The sequence below is a fragment of the Vicugna pacos genome, chromosome 20 (assembly GCF_048564905.1).
Source record: "Vicugna pacos chromosome 20, VicPac4, whole genome shotgun sequence".
Lineage (NCBI taxonomy): Eukaryota > Metazoa > Chordata > Mammalia > Artiodactyla > Camelidae > Vicugna > Vicugna pacos.
In genome coordinates this window covers 39,251,309-39,261,765 of record NC_133006.1, presented here as the reverse complement: position 1 = coordinate 39,261,765, position 10,457 = coordinate 39,251,309, and the positions used below count along the sequence as shown (strand labels likewise).

Here is a 10,457-nt window from a genome sequence, read left to right as displayed (position 1 = left end):
CTTGCCCAGATCCAGGTTGCTGTCACAACTGAGCTGTAACACTGAGCTGAAACACACTTTGCCGCAACAACAAGGCTGTGCCGCCTCTCCCAAAATGGCGTGAGAACAGCAAAAATGCTATCTTCGTATTGCTCTTCAATCTTAATGGCGAAAAAGAGAGCTGAAGTTTGCTCAGGAAGGAAGAAGATAATTGCATGACTTCGGTGTGTTTGCTGGGATCTCATGTCAGCGTGTGCTGGGGACACAAGGGACACTGAAACTCACAGGCACAGCTGTTCACAACTTAATGAAAACCAGATCACATCAAACCTCCAGGTCCTCAGTCACACGACCACCTTCTAAGTGCTCAGTCGTCCCCTGGGGCTGGTGGCTACCGTATCTCACAGCTCAGATACAGGACACTTCCATCATTGCAGAAAACTCTATTGGACAACTCTGGAAATGGAGTGGGTCTCCTAAAATGCTGGAAAGTTGGGGTTGCACAGGGGCCAATGGATTTGGCTAACAACAACAACAACAAAAGGAATTATAATTAAATGTAATGAGATTTTATTTTTCAAGTTCAGTTGGAACTTTCTAGCACGTAATTAAGCCAAACAATAATGGCAGAAACAAAGTTTCTCCTGGCTTTGGGTGTTTGGATGACTGACTGCTTTGAATCTTGTCCATAGGACATACAGGATGCCGTGTCCCCGTGTTCAGCTACCTGATGGGTCCCGGGCTCACTAACTGTAGATGTCATGCAGCTGCTGGCTGACAGAAGAGGCCTTGCAAAGCAAAGCACTGAAATTCATCCTGCACACTGAACAGACACGCTGTCAGCCTGCTACCAGATCCCACAATATGTGAGAGATCCCTTGTAACGAGAGGGTCCTCTTATTCATGTGACTGGACCCTTAACACGTTGATCGCCCACTGTGGATCGGGTGCTCCTGAGGAAACACAACTGTCACCCAGGTTTGGGTGATGTGGAGGTCACTGTGTTAAAGGTCTGCCCTTGACCTGGTCACAGGAGAGGACTCGAGTGGAGTCCTTCTGCAGTGGATTTTGTCAAGTGCAACTTCTCTTGCTCACCTGGACACGGTAGTCCATTTTACATTCCATTTACTTGCTCAAATCCAGGCCCACCTGATACACATGTCTCTTAATCTTAAAACATAAGAGGGAGGTACATGGGGGCAGTATGTCTGGAGTCACGTGGATAAACAAGGCCAATAACCCTGTCCGATTGGTACCTGGGGCTAAATGAGATTGGTCAGCGCTAGCTTATGACTTCTGTCTACCCTCTGGTGGAGGGACTCATCACTCGTTGGAGCCAAAGAAGGAAAGAGAAAGAGGAAAAGAAGCATGAACTATTTCCTGACTACCTCTTCAGTCCCTTCCTCCATCAGCTGGGGTTTGTTGTTCGCGTGAGATGGCCGGCTCGGCGGGAGGAGAGCTGAACCCCGTCATTGGTCTTTGCGCACCTGCTCTCCCGGGAACAGCAGGGGCCGCACAGTCTGAGCTGACAGGGCCAGCACTCTGGGTGCAAAAAAAGTGATGAGCTTTGCTGCCCGGGCAGGTCTGGAATCCATCCCTTGGCTGTGGATAATACCCAGTGATTCAGAGGAAGTCCTGTCCACTCTTCAAAGCGGACCTAGCCAATTGTGTAATGTTATTCTGGGGCACTGAAGGAGCCAAAAAAGAATGGAGACGGGGGAGAATTCTTTCCTTGGCAATGGTCAGCTTACATCCTGCACCCTCAGGTCTGATTATCCTTATCTTTTCTTGCATAACTGCAAATGTTATGACGGGACGTAAGTGAGCAGACTTCCAAAAAAAAAAAAAAGAAAAAAAATTGTAGCTACAATCTTTGACTCTGTGACTGCCTGTGGCGGTAAATTCCTTAGACTGGCCACATGCTGTGTGAAAAGCTATTTCCTTTGATTTATTCATGTAGCAGTTCTTAACTCCATCAGGTGCCCCCTGTTCTGGCCTTGTTCAAGGCAAAAGAGAAGTCTGCTCATTCTGCATCACCTCTTTTGTGTAGGCAGATTCCAGTTAATCTAAATGTCTTTTAACCTCTTTTCTCATATTGCTTAGTGATTTTTAAAAACTAATTCCTTTTTTAAAGCTAGCTTTTAAAAATAATTGAATAAGTAGTACAAAGACCCGATGAAAATTATTTAAGTACTGCAATAAACAGGAAAAGCATCTGCCCCAGTGCAGACACTTGTCTCCCCAGCCCCATCCCCCATGCCAGTCATCTGGGGTAAACTCCAGAAATACCCAAACCCACCTGTGTGTGCATTTCCGCCTTTTAAAGTGCATTTTCACGTAACAGTGTATTTTGGAAGATCATTCCAGTTTGTCATGGAATAGTGCTGCTTCGTCTCTTTTCATAGCTGCACAGTATTCCAGTTTGAATACATGGTAATTTATTTAACCAGTTCTACACTGATGGACAGGTACGTTTCCAGTAGTTTACTCATATGTGAAAAGCTCCAGCAAAGATCCTTGTATACGTATCTTCCCAGACAAGCACGTACATTTGACACGCTGACAGATATTTCCAGGCTGCCCTCCAAGGAGAGTGCATCAGTTCATACTGTTACCAACTGTTTGTGAGAAATCTTGTTCCCTGCTTCCTTGCCAACACAGTCTACTGTAATAACTTAATCTTCCATCAAATGACAATTCTACATAAAAAAACGCACACAAAGTGTAGGGACCCCCAAATACGCTTTGCGTCCTGACACTGAGCCTCCTACCCTGTCCCTTGTAAAACCAGTGTCACGTACGTAAGCCCCAATATCTAACAGAGCAAAACGAGCAAGATGAAAGAAACAGAATGGGATACGTGACCAAACCAACTAGCGCCACCTAGAGGCCACTGGTTTTCAGGCTCGCCAAGTTTGCCAAATACTCTGTACCGGGAACCATGTGCGTGCTTTTGGCGGGTGGAGGTAGTGAGAGGAATCCATAGTTTTCGTCAGATCCTCAAAATGGTCTGTGACTTCTGCCGAAGAAAGCTAAGAATCAGCGACTTAGATCATAAAAAAACAGAAAATTAAAGGTGTATAAAAATCCAAGTGCCTGATTTTATGACCATGTAGGTAAACTAAGTAACACTGTACACTTAAACTGTTAATACATAGAATAATGAAATCATGCCAGATCACTGTTTCTCAAATTTCAGATTCAAAAAATTCCTAAAACGAAGTTTGTGGCCCAGCGTGGTTTTGTCAGAGTTCTATTTTATCAAGTAGAGATTTTAACAACGAAAACCCTTAATATGTCTTGTCATCACTTCATACGACTATTTTAACATTAAATAGTAGGAAAGATATAGCAGAGTAAAAGGCAGTCCTTTGAACTGAATAAATGTAACTATTTAAAACTCCCTCCCCTGCCCCTCGTTTCCTCTTTCCACCATCAGCCCGAGAGTCCGAATGACACAGGTGTCTGTGCCACTGGGGACCTGCTCTCAAATTCATGAAAGTCGGGGTTCCTTGTTACCGTCTTGTTTTTGGTCTGTGCAGCTGAATGATGCAGAGGAAAGAGCCCCAGATTCTGAGTCCTGGATTGGCCATTAACTGTAGCTAAATTACTGAATGCCTTGTAGTAACTTACAGTGAAAAAGAATATGAAAACGGATATATGTATGTTCAGGTATGACCGAAGCATTATGCTGTACACCAGAAACTGACACAACATTGTAAGCTGATTATACTTCAATAAAAATATATATATTAAAGAAAAAGTACTTAACGCCTCTCCTGAACCCAGTTCTTACGTCAGGTGGGAAGAGTAGCACCTTTCCTGCCTACCTCCCAGGACTGACAGGTTCAAGTAAACATGTGGGCCGGGTTTTCTGTAAACTCTGATGTATGATACAACTTTAAAGTCAACGCTAGGTTTACTCAGAGAGGAGTGAGGTCAGGGCCCAGCCCCGCGACTCTCTGGCTCTCATTCCGTCCTTAGTCATTATGAGATACTCTTTCCTAACACAGTCCAGTTATTACTGTTACTCGATGGAGCGGGTGTGGAGAACAGGGACCCTCCTACAGTGCTGGTGGGAATGTAGTTTAGTGCAGCCATTGTGGAAGAGTATGGAGATTCCTTAAAAAATTAAAAATAGAGTTACCCTATGACCCAGCAATCCCACTCCTGGGCATATACCCTGAGAAAACTCCAATTCGAAAAGATACCTGCACCCCAATGTTCACAGCTGCACTACTTACCACAGCCAAGACATGGAAGCAACCTAAATGCCCATCAAGAGATGACTGGGTAAGTTGTGGTCTATATATACAATGGAATACTATTCAGCCATAAAAAGCATAAAATAATGCCATTTGCAGCAACATGGATGGATCTGAAGATCATCATACTAAGTGAAGTGGGCCAGAAAGAGAAAGAAAAATGCTGCATGATATCACTTATATGTGGAATCTAAAAAAAGGACACAAATATACCTAGAACCCTATAATTCACATGTCCACTTGTGTTTGTCTATGCTTGTTTGCAGACTTTAGGATTTCCCTATGCACAAATATGTATGTATGTACAATTTGTAACCACCATTTTAAATTTAACCGTGTGTTGTGAATATTTTGATGTCAATGAATAGATTTGAACTTTATTTTATTAAAAAAAATGACACAAATGAACTTATTTACAAAACAGAAACACACTCACAGACATAGAAAACAAACTTGGTCACCAGGGAGGGGAGGGGGTTGGAGGGATAAATTGGGAGTTTGGGATTTGCAGATACTATTATGTATAAAACAGGCAAACAACAAGGCCCGCCTGTACAGCACAGGGAACTACATTCAGTATCTTGCAATAGCCTATAATGAAAGAGAATATATATATGTGTGTAACTGAAACACTATGCTGTACATCAGAAATTAACCCAACATTATAAACCGACTACACTTCAATTAAAAAATTATTACTGTTATTACTATAAACCTTATGTTTTAATTCCGACCACTGGCTGAACACCAATAGTTACTAGTCATTTGCAAGGCTCGGGCTCCTCTGACACGCTGGCAGTACCTACACCCACAGAGGACAGCTTGCAGGTTAATAAGTAAAGGATTTGCTCAGGGAACATTCAGCTCGATTTCCTTTTTGTCTTCAGGTATTAACTTTTGTAAGAAATTATAGACCTATTAGCTATAACCGCCAGGCTATATTGCTAAGAAAGATGACTGGGCACTATTGTATTCAAACTGGACATACATTATTATCTGGTGACAATATAAAAATGGGGGAAAATGGGATATAAAATTTAAAACGTCAAGTCTTCCGAGCAGTGCGGCCGCTTTACTGAATCTTTGTCTCTGCCCCTGGTGCGCTCAGGTGCCTGGTGCCTGTGATGCTCCTGGTCGCTGAAGGCTAACCGACTCTTGGTATTTAAAAAGCTGTAACATATCTGACTGAACGGCTACGTTACCACAGAAATCACGTTGACAGAGGAAAACGTGAATGGCACCTGTCCTTAAATTCACGCGGCAGCCATTAGGATTCAGGCGTCTCACGGACGTGCTGATTTCTCACAGCTGGTGATGTCCCTGTGCGGTCGTGAGAGCGGCCGTTATGGTAACAGGGCTTTACAGAGCTGGCTGACTGTCGTGTGGAGCCAGTCTGGGGAGCGAGCCAAGATAAGAGCCAAAAATGATTCCACGGATACAAACTGGAGCCAGAACAACAGGAGCAACTGACTTCAGGCCCCAGATGCATCTGTCCTCCCTGCGTTCCTAAGCGAGGCCGAGGACCACCGAAGTGTGGCCCCCCCAGCGGGCGCCACGGGAGGAGCCACGTGCCGGGACCCTGCCCGGCCCCCTCCCACCCTCCAAGCCCCCGTGGACACAACCCCACAGCCACTCGTGCTTTCCACCCACCGCCAGGTCCGCGCTGTCGCGGACTCTTCCCCAGGTGTCCTTAGTGTCACCTAATACTTTTTAATGAAACAAATGGACCCATTTCCATCTACAGTTTCTCAGTTTGAGTCTCTGGGCTTCAACAGAGCTGGCGGGAGTCGAAAGGAGATGATGCTGAGTGGCCAGGATTCCCCTCACACGGACACGTGGCCATGTGGAGCCGGGAGGAGGCTGCCAACCGCGTTGCTCGGCCAAGTAAGGGCCCAGCTGAACGGAGGGGCATCTTAAAGGAAGAAAGTCTCAATTTAGCCGTTTCCACTGTTTCTGAAGGATTGTATCAGAAATAAACAATCTGAAATGACAATTTCACATGACATATTTAGAAGTTACATATTTCCTTAAAGAAAAATGTCAAACAATTTGATTTGATGTCTCTGAGTGAAAAAGACACTAAATCAATACCTACCTACCCTTCCAGATAAGGAGAAGGTTTATGAAACCCAGGCGAGCCGGACCGCAGTCGACCTTTCTGGGAAAAACTTCCAGAGATGGCTTACACAACCTCCCTGAGTAACGTTACAGTGTCTCCAGTCCCCTCTCATTCTGCTGTCACCCCCCCGTGCCATCTGCACACGGTATATTATAGGTTTTATTTAGTAGGGAGGCTACATCTACACGGAGTCCAATATTCAGATAGAATTTAAAACAGGTGATCCCCTGGAAGTTTCCGGACAGATTTATAATTGGCCTCACGTAGGCTCAACAGCCAAACGACGACGCCCGATTCTGTCTCAGGACACGAAGAAGAAAACCTGTGTGCGCATCCCTGGTGAAATAATTTACTGCAGTTTCCCTTCAGACGAGAATTCCAGAAGGTGGTGTCTAAAATGTTAACCTTAATTGCTACTTTTTTGCCATGAACCTCATTAGGCTACGCTGGTGATGCCCAGATGATTAAGGATCAGAGAAGGCGGCTCTCGTGAATATTCACAACCCATATTCAAGATAAATTCACAGGTTCAAAAAGCTCTCACACCACTGCAATGCATGTTACATTCATTCTTTCTAGAAATACACATTTCTTATCTGAACAGTCTGAAACGGAGTCTCAATGTCTCGTTAGGGAAACAATGTCGTAACTGAGTCTCGTTCCAGAGGCTGCAGGTGATCTCTGGGATGGTTCCCAGAAAGACAAAGACGAGCCCAAGGCCATCATCCCACGAGCACAGGGAGGCTCCCAAAGCCAAATAAACAACTCACCCAGCAGAGCCCCTCTCAGTAACACCAAGTGGGCAGTAGCTCATTTCTGCTGGTCACTGGATGCCAGTGTAGGAAACTGGAATGTCATGCCTTCATTCACAACACCGTCTCATGGAATTATTTTTTCCGGATTCCTTGGGAAGTTAAAGTATTCCAGAAGAATATCAGGAACTGTTGTTTCAGCCTGTTTGGTGAGTAGATAATTGCCTTCCAGCCCCATTATTTCAGGAAATGATGTGTGCGGCATTGTTCCTGGACGGGGGTAGCACCGTGTTTTAGTAAGAGTCGTACATGCTTATTAAACAAAACAAAACCAAAGCCTGCAGCCTAAGTCACTTCACTGAACTCAGACTTTTTGCATCTGGTCTCTAGATAAGAGGCTGGCCCCAGACAACCTACCCACATACCAATCACATTCTTTTGAAAGGGTGTAAGCAGAACTTGTTTTGGGAAATGAGAAGTTTCACCGATATTACTAAATGTGGTCACGAATAAGTCCAGTAAATTAAGTGCTATCAAAATGGGCTCAGCAGAAACCTATTTGAAAGGCTAGATTTTTCTCTAATTTGAGTCTGAATCAAAGACCAGCCTGGGAACTAGAATTGCAGCACATTTCATCCCCAGAAGTACCTTTGATTCCATGGAATATATTAGCCAATCTTCCTGAAATGTGACATCATTTGTGGTACCAGCTGGATGGGTGTGCCATCCAAGGATTTACAAAACTAGTATTGCTTTGGCTTTAATATGTGTTTTAGGATCACAGAAAGCAGTTTAATCCAGCTAAGTGCTCCAAAGGGAACTGCTATGAACTTCACTTTAAGAAGCTTAAACTACTTATGATCCTGACCTATGAACCTCTTTATGGGTGGATTACAAAGAGCGAATTCCCAATTGGACATCTAGAATCGACGGTGATGATGATGATAGAACCATTATAAAAGGCAAACGTTAAGTACAGCACTTTTCCGTCAGGCTCCATTTAAAATATGTAAGTTAACTGGTTTAATCCTCAAAACAAACTTAGGTAGGTCTGGTACTTTCACTACACTCCTGTTTTACAGATGAGGAGGCATAGAGAGGCTGAGTAACTTGCCCATCCGTCACCTAATCAATAAGGGGCAGAGGTGGAATCCGAACTCCCAGGGAAGCCCTCAGCTAGCCCATCTCTCCTGGTCCTCGGACACTTGTCTGATTCAGCGATGATACAACAATCTTATTTCCTCTTCACAGAGATTATTATTTGGATGGTTTGTTAATAAGATGATAAATACTGAACATGTTCTAGTTAAGAGTCTAAATATTTTTGATAGAAACATCATAGTTCTATTATAATTCAACTTTAGTTCCCAATAATTGCTGTAGAGAGATCTCATTTTCCCCTGGGGCGGAGTGCTGTAGTCCTGAATGAGGTCCTTCAGCAGAGAGGAAATGTTTCTGTGGAACATCTGTGCCTAGCATTGTCATTCAGAAGTTTACGGCTGTGTTATCTTCGAATGACTTTGTAAAATCCATTACCAAATGTAGAATTGAACTACTAAGAAATACTCGCCCAGTTCTGTCACATTACACTTTGAAAAATCAGGTGTAAAGAAATCCAGGGACTAGTGGGAGGCAACGCTATCTCCAGGGCCACGTTCCAGGCCCCACAGGTTGAAACTCTGGATACATTTCTCAGGAAACAACAACAACAACAAAAAAGAATCATTCAAAAGAGCGGCTGATGACTGGCTGATGTCAGTACATGCTACTGGTCCTGCTGCCGGGACCATAACGTTTTGAGAGACCACAGTCTGTGGGCTGGAAGAGCCCGATCACTGTGTCCATCATTGTTTCTATCTGAAGATTCACTCCAAGTTCCAAACAGATGACCTGAATTTTTAGGGGAAAAAAAAATTTGTTCATCAGGAGTCACTGCCTTTTTTTTTTCCCAAAGAGATGAAACTTCAAGTTTCTACTTTCATAGCACGTAGTTTATCCTAAAAGCTTTCCTGAGAGAAAGAGCAAATATTTTAAGTGAGGTGATGACAGACTAGAAACCTGATGGTGAAGGTTAACAACAGCAGAATGCGTTTACCTAACCTTTAGCGTCATAGTCAACTACGGTAAAACACAAAAGTAAATAGCATGGGTAGTTCAAATCTTCCTTAGACTCATGACTAGCCTTACAATATGGAGGGAGCTTTCCTTTTCTTAATCACACAGCACGTGTCCTAAGCATGAGATATAACACAGCATACAAGACACTCTTTGTCCTTGAACGACTTAGTCTTCTGGGAAAGGAAATGGGAAATCCTTGACTAGGCGTAGGTGCTTAATACAACCCCACAGTATTTTCTCCCTAATTACATAGGAGACAAATATTTATCTGAAAGACAAAGATAGCTTATTGATATCTTAAAATCTTTTTGATCTTCCTAGCTAGTAGTGATGGTGTTCTCAAAAGCAAAAAAACAGTCAGTCACTTGGGCCAACAATCATGACTATATGTAAAAAAGCAACAGGGCTGGTTATCTAAACTTTATTGTCATTGGAAATATAAACAGCGTGTAGGTGTATCTATATACGGATGTTAAACATTTCCACCACCTTAAATTCCAAAGCAAGATTCACCTCTCTCCCTGCCCTGTCTAGACTAGGAACTGCTGTTTTCAGCTACATTCTCAAAACTCCACCTGCAGGGCAGTAATTTTCCTTCTGACAGTCACACATCTGAGTCCAGAGTAACCTTTCAGTAACGCTTCCACTGTGCCACTTACTCGAACGGTCTCATTACCTACAGGATAAGCACAAATGAATTAAGTTGGAAATGATGTGAAAACTGTCTGGTGACGTGTTTCGGTCCCTGTGCAACTTAGTGATGGCAGCATGACTAAAACCTAGGGCTCCTGACTCTGCAACCAGCGCACTTTCCAGCTTCCAGCCTTAGCTACCTCTGTTTTCAACCTCAAAAGAAGTCTGTTGATTATCATTTGAATTTGACAGCATTTACACCTATGTAAAGAGCAGAAATCAAGCTCGTTTTACTGTTTTTATCCTTACTGTTTATCTCGAAAAACAAAGTGGCTGGACCACACATGCTCCTTAAATATCTTTTGAACTAAAATAAACTGAACCAGGTATTTTGCCATTCTGTTCACTCTCTAAATCCTACTGAACTAAGTTTTATCTTTACTACTGATCCTCTGAAGATAACTTACAAAGATAGCTCCTACTGGGAACTCCCTTATTTTAACCATAAGCTGATTGCTTGGTACACATGGTCTTTGACATGATACTGTGTAACATTATGGTCCTGGTTTTTCTGTTTCATTGTTACATGTG

At 43.3% G+C, this 10,457-nt stretch overlaps 1 long non-coding RNA gene across 1 annotated transcript; it reads right to left on the bottom strand.

Annotated features, from left to right (window-relative positions):
• Positions 1 to 5,929: 5,929 nt before the first annotated feature.
• LOC140687821 (uncharacterized) lies at positions 5,930 to 8,290 on the bottom strand. Its single transcript, XR_012062431.1, has 2 exons — positions 7,134 to 8,290; positions 5,930 to 6,225 (listed from the first exon to the last, which is right to left on the bottom strand). It is a non-coding gene; the product is annotated as an uncharacterized lncRNA (long non-coding RNA).
• Between the last annotated feature and the right edge of the window lie 2,167 nt (positions 8,291 to 10,457).